Source organism: Suricata suricatta, chromosome 3 (genome assembly GCF_006229205.1).
Source record: "Suricata suricatta isolate VVHF042 chromosome 3, meerkat_22Aug2017_6uvM2_HiC, whole genome shotgun sequence".
Taxonomy (NCBI): domain Eukaryota; kingdom Metazoa; phylum Chordata; class Mammalia; order Carnivora; family Herpestidae; genus Suricata; species Suricata suricatta.
The window spans coordinates 112,894,869-112,911,848 of NC_043702.1; the positions used below are offsets into that span (position 1 = coordinate 112,894,869).

At 44.2% G+C, this 16,980-nt stretch overlaps 1 long non-coding RNA gene across 8 annotated transcripts in view; it reads left to right on the forward strand.

Annotated features, from left to right (window-relative positions):
• Nucleotides 1–16,980, forward strand: part of LOC115287983 — a 33,286-nt gene that overhangs the window by 14,704 nt on the left and 1,602 nt on the right. For 2 of the 8 annotated variants that reach the window (XR_003906758.1, XR_003906763.1), the window contains exon 8: nt 7,731–8,310. The exons of 3 other annotated variants lie outside the window; for them this stretch is intronic. This is a non-coding gene — a long non-coding RNA (uncharacterized LOC115287983). Of the gene's footprint in view, nt 1–7,182; nt 7,331–7,730; nt 8,311–11,854; nt 12,376–16,980 lie in introns of those variants that run through there. 3 more of the 8 variants (XR_003906759.1, XR_003906765.1, XR_003906762.1) reach the window with 3 other exon arrangements.

Genomic DNA, 16,980 nt, shown 5'->3' on the forward strand with positions numbered 1-16,980 from the left:
CCTCCCCCATCACAAAACAAACAAACATTTTAAAAAATAAATAAAAGACTTTTTTGGTGTGTTTTCATCTGACAATTGTGTGTGTGAGGGTTAAGTGGGCATTGAAGACGACCAGCCTAAGGCAGAGTCGCCCTGGGGGGCTCTAAGAAAAACTTCAGTTCCAGGATCTACTCTCTGAAAAACCAAATTTAATTCCCGGGCACCTGAAGCATCATGTTAGCATCAATGCCTTTGCTTTGATCTTTCTTAGCTGAGGTCTAATTATCTGCATTCAGTGTTTGCATTAATATTCAGGCTAACAGGCAAGGCCGAAAATGCTGAGACTGGCTGGCCAACCCACTTGTTAACTACTATAATTGAGCCAGACTGTGGTCATTAATATAAATGACAGTGACGCTCCGTGGTCATCTGGGCAGCAGTAAAGAGCACCGCACTAAGAGCAAAGGATCTATTTCAAATCCTAGCCCTCTCTCAAGCATTATTTGCACCTGTCTGAGACATTTCCCTCACCCGCTTAAAAAATGAGAAGACTCTCCTAAATACTTAATTTGCATTTTGTAAAAATAACACGCACACATTGTTAAATGGTCAAATAACGCTACAAGGTGTATCACAAGACAAGAGCAGTTTACTGCCAGTGGCGGATTGTATTTTACAAAGATGACCACAGCGGTATCTCCCATCCCACAGTGCTCTTCTTCCGAGACCACGACACCCCTCCTTGGGAATGGGGGGGGGGGTCTGTGTTTCCTCCCCACAGAATGACAAAGTAGTATTGGTGAGGGTTCTCCAGAGAAATGGATCAGTAAGAGAGAGACAATCAGACAGAGACATTGATTTATTATAAGGTATTGAACCCCCTAATGATGGAGGCCAAGAAGTCCCACATCTGTCCTCTGCAGACTGGAGACCTAGGAAGGCCCATGAGCTGTACTCACAGTTCAGAGAGCTCCAAGGGCGGAAGATAGATGTCTCAGCTCCCATGGTCAGACAGAGAGCAAATCCACCCTTCTTCAGCGTTTTCATCCTATTCAGGCCTTCAAAGGATTGGATGACTCCCACCTGCCCTGGGAAGGCCCATCTACTTTGCTCCATCTGCTGAATCCAAGGCTGACCTGTCCCAGAAACCCCCCACTGGACACGCGCACAAAAGATATTTAACCAGATATCGCTGGATATTCCATGATCCAGTGAAACTGACATGGAAAAGTAGCTGTCACAGATGTTATGTGACATCCTGTTCTCACAGGACACACCCCTCTGGAACCTTGAGCCGCCATGTGAGAAAGAGCTGGAGAGATCCCATAGAGAAACCCTGAGACTACAGGGGAAGAGAGAGAGAGAGAGAGAAGGAGGGAGAGGAAGAGAAAGGGAGAGGGGGCCAGGAAGACAGGCCTGGCTGGGGTCCCTGCTGCTCTGGCCCCAATCCATACCCTGCATCTGATAACACCAGTTGAAGAGCCCTGTGTCCCAAACCACAAGCAGAGCCCTTCCTGAAATCCTGAGCCGCAGAGCCGTTGAGAGCCGACGACAAGCGTGGTGTTGAGAGCCACCAAGTTCTGGGCAATTTGTTACCTGACAGTGGGAACCAGAACACTTCCCAGCCCACCTCCTCATTCAGCGTCTCTGTGCCAAGAGTGGTCTCTCTCCTTGCTTTCAGCAAAACCTTCTCCTACTACTCATAACTCCAGGAGGATCACTTTGCTGACACGGCTGTCCACCTCAGACACGTTACAATTTGACTTGCTCTTTTGAAAGATGGGAGGTGTCCTATTCGTCTGTCAGCCCTCCTTCCCATTTCTACTTTGTCAATCACCCAAGCCTTGTTATATCAAAATCTTGGTTAAGCCAATATTTACTCTTCTTTTCGCCTTATTGTTACTACCCGCTAAGTACAGTTCACTGTTGAGTCAACTGTGAGTCAATGACCCTCGGCCATTACATCCGCTTTCTAATTTCTCACTTGCTCTCTCCTTCGGTGTCTCATATCATGGCCGATTCTTTCTGACACAGTCCCCAAGTGGATTGCAAAGCCTCCCCAAAGATCTCCCTGCATGGTTGAACACATCACCAATCTGTTTCCTTTGTCCCTGGACTCCATCTTCCGGGAGCCCCTGGCCCACTGTGCCTCGATGGATGGGTGGGCTCTCTTGGGACAGTTCTGCCCTGAAGCTCCCCGTGCCTCTCTCCTGCAGTGGCCCCTTTTCTCCTGACTCTGGTACCCTATGTCTTCTTGGGTTCCCTCCTTATTTTGGTGACGCACATCCTCTGGTGGCTTCCTAAGGGAGGAGGCGCAGGAAGGGGAACCGCTGAGAGCCTTCATGGCTGTTCTCTCACATGGTTAACACTTGGGTAAGGGAGAGGATTCTGGGTTGAAATAATCTTTTTGCCTCAAAATTTGGAAGGTATTGCTCTGTGGTCTTCTAGTTTTCAATGCCATTCTTTTATTTTAAAAAAAAATATCTATTTATTTTGGGGGGAGAGTGCAAGCAGGGGACGGACAGAAAGAGGGAGACAGAGAATCTAAAGCAGGTTCTGCGCTGACAGGCTGACAGCAACGAGCAGGATGTGGGGCCCAAACTCACGAACCTCGAAATCATGACCTGAGCCAATGTTAGACACTCAGCCCACTGAGCCACTCAGGCGGTCCTGCAATGCCATTCTAGAGGATTTCCCCTGCCATTCTGGTTCAGAATCATATGGTGAGACTTCACTTTTTTGCTGCTATACCAGAATCACTATTGGCATTTTCTCTTGATCTCTGGTGTTCTGAAATAGTATGAAGATAGGACTGGGTGGAAATTTTCTTCTCCTTCATTTTCCTGGATAGGCCCTTTGAGTCTAGAGGCCTCCTTTCCCATCCCAGGAATGTATTAATTACTTCCATTCTCCTGTCTCTGTTTTATTTTTTAAATTCCTCCTAGTTGGCCATTGGGTTACCCAAATTAATTCTTAGGTTTTAAAATCTTCTTTCTTATTCCCATCTTTTTGTATTATGAGAAATTTTCTTCTTCTTAAAAATTTGCTATCCTTTCTTTTCTCTTGGAGAACTCCAATTCGTTTCTGAAGGGTTTTTTGTTGGTTTGTTTTGTTTTGTCTTGTTTTTTGGCCCCATTTCTGGTATTGCCTTCATGTTCTCCAACTGCTTTTCACAGGGGCTTCACTTGCATGTCCAAAAATCCTTGTACGACCTTGTGCGTTAAACAGTGATGCACCAAGAAGCTGAAAGGAAACATGGCCGACACATGGTCATGTTGTTTCCCTACACGGTGACAGGGTCAGTGTTCTGACCAGCAATTCAATGTTTTAGCCAAACAAGTTCTCCCAGGAGAGCCTTCCTTCTGCCTGCGGCTGGGCTGAGGCCGGAAATACAGCGGGTGACAGCACTGGGGGAGCAGGGGGCCCGGCCTTGCTGCACATTCACACAGATCCTCAGCTTTTGGCCCAGGGACTCACCCCTGCCTTCCTGGACACCAGGTCTTCCTGGGTCTGGACCTCTGCATTTCTATTTCTCCAAAATTAACCTCTGGACCTCTGGGAGCGGGGGCTGGGTATGGTAGGGTGGAGAGGCCTTCGCCCGGCTGTGTGGAGAAGGGGAGGTGGCATGATGGGAAATCACAGACTTTGAACCAATTCCTTCATTGCCGGCCCCAGCCAGCAGGTGCTGGTCTATCGCAGGTCTGAACACGTCACACCCTCCTCTGATCTGGTGCTTTTCTGTTTTTTATTATTTTATTATTTTTAAAAAATGGTTAATGTTTATTCATTTTTGAGAGACAGAGCATGAGTGGGGGAGGGGCAGAGCAAGGGAGACAGAATCTGAAGGAGGTTCCAGCCTCTGAGCTGTCCGCACAGAGCCCGATGCAGGGCTTGAACTCATGAACTTCGAGATCATGACCTGAGCTGAAGTTGGCGCCCCCACTTTTTCCTTTTTAAAGAAAAATCATTTTACTTATTTTTAATTTTCATCATGGTAAGCGTACTCTTTAATCCCCATCCCTAAATTCCCCTGTCTCACCACCCACCTCCCCTCTGGTAACCATCAGTTTGTTCTCTGCAGTTAAGAGTCTTTTTCTGGTCTCTCTCTCTCCTTTTTTTCCTTTGCTTTGTTTATCTTGTTTCTTAAATTTAACATGTGAATGAGATCATAGGGTATTTGTCTTTCTCTGGCTTATTTCACTTAGCACAATACTCTCTAGCTCCATCCATGTCATTGCAAATCGCAAGATGTCATTCTTTTTTATGGCCAAATAATATTCCATTGTATATCTGTACCACATTTTCCTTATCTGTTCACCAATCGTGGAATTCTTGGGCTGCTTCCATAGTTTGACTATTGCAAACAACACTGCTATAAATATAAGGGTGCATGTATCCTTTTGATTTAGTATTTTTGGTTTTGGGGGTAAATACCCAGAAGTGCAATCAGTGGATCATAGTTTTAATTTCTTGAGGAACCTCCACACTGTTTTCCAGAGTGGCTGCCCCAGATTGCATTCCCACCAACAGTCCACGAGGGCTCCCCTTTCTCCACATCCTTGCCAACACTTGTTGTTGCTATGTTTTTGATTTTAGCCATTCTGACAGGCTCATTGTAGTTTTGATTTGCATCTCCCTGATGATGAATGATGTTCAGCATCTTTTCATGTGTCTGTTGGCCATCTGGACGTCTTCTTTGGAAAAACATTTGTTCATGTCTTCCCACTTTTTTGAAAGGTTTTATTTTTTTTAATTTAAAATTTTATTTTGAGAAAGAGAGAGAGAGAGAGCATGAGTGGGAGAAGGGTAGAGAGTAGGAGAGAAAGAATCCTAAGCAGACCTCAAGATGTCAGCCTAGAGCCCTATGCAGGGCTTGATTTCACAAACAGTGAGATCACTAGTCGAGTCGAAACTAAGAGTTGAACACAACTGACTGAGCCACCTAAGTGCCCCTAAAGATTTTCTTTTTAAGTAACCTTTACACCCAACATGGAGCTTGAACCCACAACCCAGAGATCAAGAGTCATATGCTTGAACAACTGTACTGGGGCTATTGAGTTGTATCAGTTCTTTATATATGTTGGATACTAACCCTTTAACAGATATGGCATTTGCAAATATCTTCTTCCATTTAGTAGACTGCCTTTTAGTTTTGTCAATTATTTCCTTCAGTGTGTAGAAACTTTTTATTTTGATATAATCCCAATAGTTTATTTTTGCTTTTATTTCCCTTGCCTCAGAAGACCCATCTAAATGTTATTACAGCTAACGTCAGAGACATTACTGCCTGTGCTCTCTTTAAGGATTTTTATAGTTTTGGGTCTTACATTTAGGTCTTTGATCCATTTTGAGTTTATTTTTGTATATGGGTGAGAAAGTAGTCCAGTTTCATTCTTCTGCATGGGGCTGTCCAGTTTTCCTGACACCATTTGTTGAAGAGACTGTCTTTTTCCCATTGTATATTCATCCTTCTTTGTCGAAGATTAATTGACCATATAATTGTGGGTTTATTTCTGGGTTTTCTATTGCTTCTCCCTTTTTATGTGAGTCACCATGTTTCATCTGATTGCTCTATTCACAAAATGTATTATTACCTCTCATGCACTGTTATATTCTCTTTTCTTCTCTCTGGCCCCATAGGTTTATTTTTATGTCATTTAGGAGAGCGTCAGGAGGCTGCAGAGGTGATTACTTGTATGGTCTGCCCCATATTTGAACAGCAGTCTCCCCTACACTTTGTAAGATCACCATCAGTACCAAACAGAAAAAAAAAAATGCAAAAGTGCCTTGCAAAGTTTCAGGTGTCAAACTAATGTGATTTATTATCATTTGGTTCTTAAGACACCTTGATAGATTTTCCTGTCTTGCTACTTTTGCCAGAATGAACACCTCAGCAAAGGCAAACATCCTTCTGATCATAATACTTAAAAAATTCTTCATTCATTTGTCTTTTATTTAAGAGATTTGTTACCTTTAATAGGCACATTGTTCGGAGATCATATACCCCCCAATATAATTTTAAAATAGTTAAAAATTCTTCAGGGGGGCCTGGCTGGCTCCATTGGAAGAGCACTCGACCCTTGATTTCAGGATGGTGAGTTTGAGCCCCATGCTGAGTGCAGAGGTTACTTAAAAATAATAAAATCTTTAAAAAATATTCCTCTAAGCGATCATAGCTATAAAGTTGCAAAATTCAAATTCTTAGTAAGTTTAAGTGCATGAACTTAGAGTGTAATCAAATAATCAACCAACGTTTTATATTTTAAGTTTGTTTGTTTATTTGTTTGTTTGTTTAAAGCGCGAGCAGGGGTGGGGGCAGAGCAAGAGGGAGAGAGAATCCCAAGCAGGCTCCATATGCAACCCAGAGCCAGATGTGGGGCCTGAACTCACAAACTGTGAGATTATGACCTGAGCCAAAATCAAGAGTCGAACACTTTAACCACCCAGGTGCCCCCCAATCAGCCTTTTAAATGTCAATTTAAAAGCTTAAAAAAATAAGGTGGTTGAGTGGTTCCATTGGTTGAGTGTCCAACTTGATTCAGGTTGTGATCTCACAGTTCATGAGTTCAAGCCCTGCATCAGGCTCACTGCTGTCAGTGCAAAGCCCGCTTTGGATCATCTGCCCGCCTCTCTCACTGACCCTCCCTCACCTGTGCTCTCTTTTTCTCTCTCAAAAATAAATAAACATTAAAAAAATAAAATCTTAAAAAAAAACCCAATAACTTTAAGTATCTGACAGGATCTTCATGAATTGTCTAACGGCTTGAGATGAAGGTAAAGAAAATGCCACCAATTCCATGTGCTATTCAAAACAAGTTGCAAGGGCACCTGGGTGGCTCAGTAGGTTAAGCATCTGACTTCATTCAGGTCATGATCTCACGGTTCTGGGTTCAAGCCCCACAACCCTCCACCCAGCTCTGCCCTGACAGTGCAGAGCCTGCTTGGGATTCTCTCTCTCCCTCTCTCTCTGCCCCTCTCCTGCTCATGCCTCTCTCTTTCTCTCTCTCTCTCAAAATAAATAAACTTTAAAAAAACAAACAAGACTTGCAGCCTGAAGGAAATGCCTTCCACTGGGAGTTCTGGCCGAAGTCCCTTAGACTCAGCCCAGGGCCTCCCCTCCCAGAGGGGCCCACCCCAGGCCGCACAGACCCATCTGGGCACATCCTCACTCGCCTGAAGTTGCTTTTCCCTTGTTTGGTTCAGCCCGAGGTGCCAACTACCATTTATTCATCCTCCACCCCGAGCACCCGGCGTGGTTCTCACGCTTCTGATGCAGCGAGATGGGGCGGCCACGTTCAACTACTGCTGCTTCGACTTTGGGAGAGGTACTCCCAAGGGAGTTGACCGCATCTTCCACCTGAAATAGCTTTTTAAAAAATTATATTTAATGTTTTACTTATTTAAAAACATTTTAATGTGTTTATCTTTGAGACAGAGAGAGACAGAGCATGATCAGGGGAGGGGCAGAGAGAGAAGGAGACACAGAATCTGAAGCAGGCTCCAGGCTCTGAGCTGTCAGCACAGAGCCTGACACAGGGCTCGAATCCACGAACCGTGAGATCATGATCTGAGCCTAAGGCAGACGCCCAACCGACTGAGCCACCCAGGCGCTCTGTCCTTCCTCCTTTGTAATACGATCAGCATTTCCCATGCCACACTTTCTGCTACCGTCACCAAATTAGGTCTGCTCCTTTGCACTCAGAGACCACTCCTCTTATATATTCTGATGATCGACCCTTTGCCCAAATCAGGAGAAGAACATCATGAAGAACGAGGTCTGTCCGTTCACCCTTCCATCCATGCAGGAGGGCGTTACTGCGCAGCCATCAAATACAAGGCACACGTCACTTCGTAAATGGGAAGGGGAAAGACGCGAGGTTGATGGGCAGGGCAGAGAGTCACAGCAGCCCGTTCTGTGTGGACTTCAGTCGACAGCTGGGCAGGAAGATTTCTAATAGCAACCAGTTTCATGAAATTGGCTCAGAGCGCTGCCTGTGAATTATTTGCAGCAATCATTCTCTAGGACAGAGAAAGAAGCCTGACGCATTTCTATGTTTGTCCTTTAAATGTTCATATTCCTGGATGGTTGATCTTTGGCCCACGGAATACCTGGGTATATATTTTCTTACTCTCCAATGATGGGATTTCCCAGGGCGAAATTAGTACAGGACTTTGCATGAATAACAGTTCCGAAGTCACTGCAATCTGTAATTTCCTGCCTTTAAAGGTGCTTTGAAGTCGGTATGAATTGCTCCATATATAACCTGCATGTGGTCAAATATATGCCAGCTCCGTCTTTTGGCAACTGTTTTGCTGTGGCTGTTCGCCTCTGTTGGCTTTTCCCCTAAGCAACTTGCTCATACCTCTCCGATCCTCTCTCTCTCTCTCTCTGTAAAACGGGGATAATAAATGCAAATAGGGTTGCTGAGATCATGAGTTAATGCAGCTAAAGAGCTTCAAGAGCAGTGGCTAGTACACAGTGAGTCCTTAAACATTATTATTATTCTGTAATTTTTGGACGTTTATTTAGTTAGAGAGAGAGAGCACGAACATGAGTGGGGGGAGGGGCAGAGGGAGAGAGGGAGAGAGAGAATCCTAAGCAGTCTCTGCACTGTCAGTGCAGAGCCCCTTGCGGGGCTTGAACCCCCCAAACCGTGAGATCATGACCTGTGCCAAAATCAAGAGTCAGACCTTTAACTGATTGAGCCACCCAGGCACCCCTATTATCATCATTATTGTTAAAATACAAACAGATACGGATTAAATCCAGCTAGAATATTCAGTGTCTTTGGCAATGCAGCATTACTTAAAACTTTATTGTGTAAGATATGCCATTTTTCTTGGTGATTACCAAGTTCTCTGGGGATAAAGAGAAACTTGGATATTTCAGTGAGCTAGGTTTTCATGGTGACAGCTGAAACAGGCAAGGGAGCTCGGGTGACTAAACACAAGGCAAAGCACACAGAATTCTTGCTCATAACTGCTAATGGGAAAGTTAAGTTAAGGACAACACGACAGGTAAGAACAGGGGTGCGTTTGCAGAGGATTATAAGAGCAGGCTACAAGGGCACCTTGTCTGGTGGCCCAGTTGGTCAAGCGTTCAACTCTTCTCATTTTTTAAAAAATTATTTTAACTTTTATTGATTTTTGAGAGAGACACACAGAGGATGAGTGGGGGAGGGGCAGAGAGAGAGGGAGACACAGAATCCCAAGCAGCTCCAGGCTCCGAGCTGTCAGCCCAGAGCCCGGTGTGGCGCTTAACCGACTCAGCCCCCCAGGCGCCCCTAGCGTTCGACTCTTGATTTCAGGTCCTGATCTCAAGGTCTGTGGATTCGAGTCCTGTGTCGGGCTCTGCACTGACAGCAAGGAGCCTACTTGGCATTTTCTCTCTCTCCCTCTCTCTCTGTCCCTCCAGTGTATATGTGCTCTCTCTCTCTCTCTCAATATAAACATACAGACTTAAAAAGAAGAACAGGCTGTGATCTGAGGGACCCAGAAACAATAGTGACTGGGGCACAAGTAACCAACATCAAAGAAACAAGGATCAGAGCAGAGCATCATCAGAAGGAAATAAGTAATGGTCCTTGGGTGGAACTTTATCATTTCCAGGGGAGATTCAGGTTCAGAATAAAAAATTTGGGGGTGTCTGGGTGGCTCAGTCAGTTAAGCGTCTGGCTTCAGCTCAGGTCATGGTCTCATGGTTTATGGGTTCGAGCCCCATGTCCGGCTCTGTGCTGACAGCTCAGAGCCTGGAGCCTGCTTCGGATTCTGTGTGTCCCTCTCTCTCTGCCCCTCCCCTGCTTGCGCTGTCTCTCTCTCTGTCTCTCAAAAATAAATTTAAAAAACATTAAAAAAAAGAATTGAAAATCTGGTGAAATGGAAAGAAAATGTGAAGGGGACTGGACAGAGAAATCTAGCACTAGAGAATTCTAGCACTGGTCACAGGGAGCAAGCATGGCAATCGCAAGAGGAGGACTTGGGGAGGGAGCCTTTTACCACTGGCCTTTCTGTGTCTCAGTTTCCCAACCACAGCATGAAAATTAAACGGACACTGTCTTACTCTCCAAAGTTAGAAAGAAAAAAGGAGTAAATGTCAAAGTTCCTTAAAAGAGACACTTGCTAACTGTAACTGTTGCATTTGGATATTGTCATGTATTTACTCTTCCAGATTGATTTTGGAATCACTTGGCTGATTTCTAATGAAATGCTTTTGGATTTTTTTGTTGAAGCTGTTAAATGCATACGTTAATTTGGGAAGAATTGACAGAGTTTTAATATTACATCTTTTCTTCTGGGGACAGGATCTGCCTCTCCATTTATTCAAATCTCCCTGCCTGTGCTCCCAGAAAACCTCAGGTTTTTGTGTAAAGGTTCATTACATTTCTTATTTTATTGACAACTAGACATTTTACACTCTTTGGATGCTATTTTAAATTGTATATTTTCTCACTATATTTTCTATCTGGGTTATGTAGAAAAGCTATTTTTTAATATTGATTTTAGAACCAGTCACTTTACTGAGTTTATCTTATTCTTTCCAACAGCATTTCAGTTGATTGTCATAAAGTTTCTTTTTTTTTTAATGTTTTATTTATTTTTGAGAAATAAAGAGAGAGAGACAGCCCAAGCAGGGGAGGATCAGAGAGAGAGGGAGACAGAGTCTGAAGACAGGCTCCAGGCTCTGAGCTAGCTGTCAGCACAGAGCCCAGTGCGAGGTTCAAACCCACAAATTGCGAGATCATGACCTGAGCAGAAGCCAGACACTCAGCTGACTGAGCCACCCAGGCACTGCAATTGTCATGGAGTTTCTAACTACACAGATGTAGGACCTGAGAGGGAAAAGGATAATTTAATCTCTTCGAATAATTAAACTCATTTTTTCATTGTCTCTTTGGTTAAAAATTACCAGAACAACATTGAATAATATGGTAAGAAGGTATACATTTTACACAGTTGTTTCAGATTTTTTAAATTTTTCTTATTTTAAAGTTTACTTATTTATTTTGAGAGAGAGCATGCATGAGAGAGCGGGGTAGGGACAGAGAGAGAACCTCAAGCAGGCTCCACATTGTCAGCGCAGAGCCAGATTTGAGGCTTGAACTCACCATTTCTGACCATTTCTAGAAAGTTCTTTAAATGACCGATTTTACCAATAGTGCCACAAAGCACCAGTATGGGGAGAGAGAGGAGGCGGAGTTGCTGGAACTTTCTTTTTCAATGTCAAGCCTGGAGGCTTCACGGTGAGATCATGACTTGAGCCCAAATCAAGAGTCAGATGCTTAACTGACTGAACCACCCCGAGTCCCCTATTTTTTAAATTTTATTTTAGAGAGAGAAAGAGAGCAAGTGGGGGAGAGAAGCAGAGAGAGAGAGAAAGAGAGAGAGGGAGAGAGAGAATCTTAAGCAGGCTCTACCCTCAGTGAGGAGCCAGATCCCAGGATCGTGATCTGAGCCCAAATCAAGAGTTGGACACTCAACCGACTGAGCCACAAGGTGCCCCTGTTTCAGAAATTTGAATAAATGTCTATAGAGGTTCCCACTAGGTATGATGTTTACCATTGATTTCAGAGAGAAAACTTCTAATACAGGAAGAAAGTTTCCTTATATTTTTTCTTTACTAGTGGGAAAAAGGAAACACGTGTTAATTATTAGAGTTCCTGCCTGCAAAAAGCCCATAAGGTGCCACATCTCTCCCTTCGGTCCAGAGCCTTTAGATCCTCCCCAACTTAACACACATCATCAGAGTTGTGAATTAGTAACCATTTGCTAGGACCTGAATACAGAAAGCCTCTTTTAAATTAATATGATGAAAATTAAAGTGAATTCAGGAGAATAGGTATTCCACGGAAGTGCCACATGGAAGGCATTTTGTCAGATGTTCCCAGGTGGCGATTCTCAAAGAGGGGTCCATGGTCCCTGGAAGTACTTGCTGGAAGTGCAGATGGACGACTGGACCCCAGAACCACTGGAAAGGACGCCAGGGTGTGGAAGCTGGCAAGTGGCGTTTTCAGTGCCCTCCACAGTGATTTTCATGCACCTTGCAGTTTAAAACCCTGTCGCCAAGATTAACAGAACTTGAAAAAAGGGAAGTTGTGTGCATTCAAACTTGCCATCACAGAGCGTTAGCTTACCTGTCACACTGCAGTGAGTCAACCAGTTGATGAAACAGCCTGCCCACATCTCACCCTGTTGCCGTGGTCTGGGTGGAATTCTGACCATTTCTAGAAAGTTCTTTGAATGGCCGATTTTCCCAATAGTGCCACAGAGGCACCAATATGGAAAGGGAGAGGAGGCAGAGTTGCTGGAACTCTCTTTTTCAATGTCAAGCCTGGCGGCTTCACGTCTGTCTGTTTTAGGGTCCCGGGTAATAGTATAAGAATAAAAGTTTGAAAATGATCTACACCCTTTAGCGACATCTTGATTTTACCGTAGAGTTTGATCTTTTTATGTTGGTGCATATGATTACAACAAGCAGGCTTGATCTGAGCAAGTTTGACATAGTCCCTTTTATGTTTTTCTTCCTTTATATATTGGTCTCAAAAAATGAAATCTTTTCTTTATCAGGGATCATGATTACACGTGTCATGTCTGAAATGCTTCTATGAACCTGAGGACATTCTGTAGCTGCTCATTATTGTTATTATTCAGAAATTCTCTAAAATCTGTATTTAAAAATTCTTTTTAAATATTTTTTTTTATTTTTGAGAGACAGAGAGAGACAGCACGAACAGGGGAGGGTCAGAGAGAGAGGGGGATACAGAATCCGAAGACAGGCTCCAGGCTCTGAGCTAGCTGTCAGTACAGAGCCCGACGTGGGGCTCGAACTAATGAAAGTGAGATCATGACCTGAGCTGAAGCTGGACGCTAAACTGACTGAGCCACTCAGGCGCCCTAAAATCTCTATTTTAAAAGTTTTGAAAAGGGAGAAAAAAACCCCAATGTGATAAATATGGGATAATAACATGCGCTGACTGGCTCGGGTGGTAGAGCGTGCGATTCTTGATCTCATGGTTGTAAGTTCAAGTCCCATGTTGGGTGTACAGGTTGGTTTAAAAAAGAAAAAAGATAATTACTGTAGGCTCTGAGCTCAGGTAGAGGGCAGGAGCCGAGCCTCTGGCTGCAGCACTCTGATCACCTGGTTTTTCGTGAATGTCCTCATTCTCCCCTGGGTCTCAATTCCCTCTCGGATAAATGGAAGATGCTGGAGCATGAGATTTACAAGATTCCTTCCAGCTCTAAAAGTTGATGACTTTGTCAAAGAATTCAACATAGCCCGCATATCTCAGTGCATCAGGCTCTGTCACGAATAAGAAAAATGTTCTGGTTAACCATCAGGCATAGATGAAGACTAATTTATTACAAAATTAATTAGCACAATAAATATTTACTTATGTGCAGTTAAAAGCAAATTATTACTTTTTTAATGTTTATTTATCTTGAGAGAGAGAGAGGAAGAGACAGAGTATGAGTGGAGAAGGGGCAGAGAGAGAGAAAGAGACACAGAATCTGAAGCAGGCTCCAGGCTCTAAGCTGTCAGCACAGAGCCTGATGAGGGGCTCAAACTTATGAACGATGAGATCATGACCTGAGCCGAAGTTGGACATAACAGTAAATTATTTAAAGGGACTCCAAGCTCATCATCATTATTATATTTTAAACTTACACATGATAAATTAACCTCCTATGTTCCATTAAGATCGCCAGCTCCCGTGGACAAGGAGGCCCCATTCCATCAGGTGCCGGATCTCATTTCCCCACTTCAGGTTTGGGTTCCCTTTCTATTTATTTTTCAGAACAAGTTTTATTTTGTTTAGGAGAATCCTTTCTCTCCTCCCACAACCTTAGCAGAACTGAAATTTTAAATGTGTTCTTTTGTACTCAAGAATTTCTCACCTGTGCCTACTGCTTATAATGAGAATGAGTTGAGTTATGAAACTTTTGATTCTTCGCAAACACCTTCGGAGCACATCCTGTAGTCCTAGCAGGTGCTCTGGAACACCGGAAGCAGAGAAGGAGAGGGGATGGCCATGAATTTGAATAAGGGGATACCGTATCCAGCGTACCGATATGTCATGCCAAGGATGATCCTTGACCAATGATCATTTTTCTCTTTGAAACAAAATTGCTTAGCAACAGTCTCTTGTGAAATATACATTTGACATTTTAACAATATGGTATTGGTTGGACGCAGAGCCTTCTTTGCAGTTGTCAAAACAAATCCAATGACAAGATATGGAGTGGGTTGAAGTAACTAAGACTATTTTGGTGTAAACCCAACTCACAAAGTGGTAAAAGACAAGGGCTGGAAAGGACAGCGCTATACATAGTGATAATGCTTCCCCCCACTTCCCTCCGTATTCTAATTTATTAAAAAACTTTTTTGGTTGTTTATTTTTGAGACAGAGAAAGAGCACGAGCGGGGGAGGGGCAGAGAGAGAAGGAGACACAGAATCTGAAACAGGCCCCAGGCTCTGAGCTGCCAGCACAGAGCCTGATGCAGGGCTCAAACCCACAGACCATGAGATCATGATCTGGGCTGAAGTTGGTCACTCAGCCGACTGAGCCATCCAGGCCCTCCTCTTCTTCTATTTTAAAGAAGAGAGATAAGGGGTAAGGCACCTTAGCAGGAGGAAAAAAATATACAGATACTACCTATAGAAGGATTTATCTGCCCTTTCCCTCCGTCCTGGGTTATTTGCCTCGAGATTGTAGCATAGTTGGTACCCCCATGAGGCTGGGTCCCACAGGGTTGGGTAAAGTCACATACCTTTAACAGCTCTCCACAGCTGACTTCTACTTTGGCTCTGGATGCACCTTGCACTGTGTAAGCCCCTTCTTACTATGTGTATGGTTCTCTTTGCTTTTCTGGGTTTCCTCCTCCCCCCTTGTGCTAAATACATTTGATAGCATCCCACAGGGCTGTGTTTATTTCCACCTCACAGCTCCCTTTTGGAAATGAAACGTAGACACTGCTGTAAGGTTTTTTGTTTGTTTGTTTCCTGCTTTGTTGGAAAGGCTTTCACAGTGGCAATATCTGTGATTGCTGGTGTAGTAAATGTCAGGCTTCGGATAATTCCTCTGCCCTGAGCTGATGGTAAAACAGGGAGCCGATTCTTCACTTTTCATCCCGGGCAAGAGAACTGCCCTTAGGATTCAACCGATACTGGTCAGACACGCCCGGACTCGGCCCCAATGTGTATCTGATGCTACCTCCAAGGAAAAAGGAAAAAGAAAGAAAAAGAAAAGAAAAGAAAAAAGAAGGAGGAGGAGGAAGAGAGGAAGAAGACGAAGAAAGAAAAAAAAGAGAGAGAGGGAGAGAAAGAACGAAAGAAAGAGAAGGAAGGAAGGAAGGAAGCAAGGAAGGAAGGAAGGAAGGAAGGAAAATGAATTCACAGAACCTAGGCTAAATACTAACATTAAGAGGACATTACAGGGGCGCCTGGGTGGCTCAGTTGGCTAAGCATCCAGCTTCAGCTCAGGTCATGATCTCATGCTTCGTGGGTTCGAGCCCCAGCTCGGTCTCTGTGCTGACAGCTCAGAGCCTGGAGCCTGTTTCAGATTCTGTGTCTCCCTCTCTCTCTGACCCTCCCCTGCTCACTCTGTCTCTCTCTGTCGTCTCTTAAAAATAAATAAAAAACATTTAAAAAAAAAAAAGAGGACATTACATTTACCATTTTTCCATGAAAATGGCAAACAGACCCAAGATAAAAGCCAGGATCCATCTTGGATCTTACTAGTTTATCAGGTTGTGGCAGAATTTAGAAGACCAGGAAAAGACGGGACTTGTATTTGGGAATCAAATAAGATTTTTCCAATATTAATTGTACCATATTATTTGGCTACTATTGTGTGCATTTGAAAATGAAAGTAAATTAAAGAATCAGTGGACTTTAAACCTTTGTATACTTAAAAAATTATTTTTAAGTTTATTATTTTGAGAAAGAAGTGCGCACTCGCAGGCACGAATGGGGGAGGGGCAGCAAGAAGGAGCGAGAATATCAAGCAGGCTCCGAGCTGTCCGTGTAGAGCCGGGCGTGGGGCTTGACTCACCAACCTGAGCCAAGAGCAAGAGTGGGATGCTTCACCCCTGCACCAATCGGCGCCCCCTCACCCTGTCTGTACTTAAAACATTTTTATAGTGTCTCTAGTGTAAGCACCTTGAGATCCTTTTTGCATCATAATTTAATTCTTTCTAATTCAAGTGTTTTCATGTGATCTTTGAGATAAATAAAAAAGAGAAGTATCAGTGTTAAGTGGGAAACGGAATACCAAATACCTCCAATTAAATGTGCAATGCGTTAGGAACTGCCAGCCAGCTGCTAACGTTAGAGAATTGTGGTTTTCCAAATATATGTAAGGAAGTTATCTGTTCAAAGGATACCCGAACCCGTGTGCTCTTACTCAGGAATACAGTTTCCATATTGGAAAACGGGGGGAAGCCTCTGGTACCCGCATTTTGGAATCTAGGCTTATAAATATGAACAGGATTAGCACAGGGAGAGGGGCACGAGCCCACCAGCAACCGCTCCGCCAGCAGCGCCCATGTACACCCACGCCCACCCACACCCGCGCACACACCTGCTCCCACGTGCGCCCCGCCCATGCCCACCTGTGTCCACATCCGTTTCCACACCGGCCCACACTTCCTGAAACCCGCACCCGGTGCGTGGGGGGTGGCAGAGCTACCCCTGAACCGAGGGCCTATGGGAGCCTTGACTCCCCTTTTTTCCCACCAGCAGGGATTATGGGCTGATTCTGCTGTCAGATGACAGGCTGCCGACCTAACATCATTTTCTTTTTCTTTTTCTTTTCTTTTTCTTTTTTGAGAGAGAGACAAAGAGACAGAGTGTGAGCAGGGGAGGGGGGGGGGAGAGAGAGAGAGAGAGAGAGAGAGAGAGAGACAAAATCCGAAGCAGGCTCCAGGCTCCGAGCTGCCAGCACAGAGCTCGACACTGGACACGGGGTTCGAACTCACGAACGATGAGATCATGACCTGAGCCC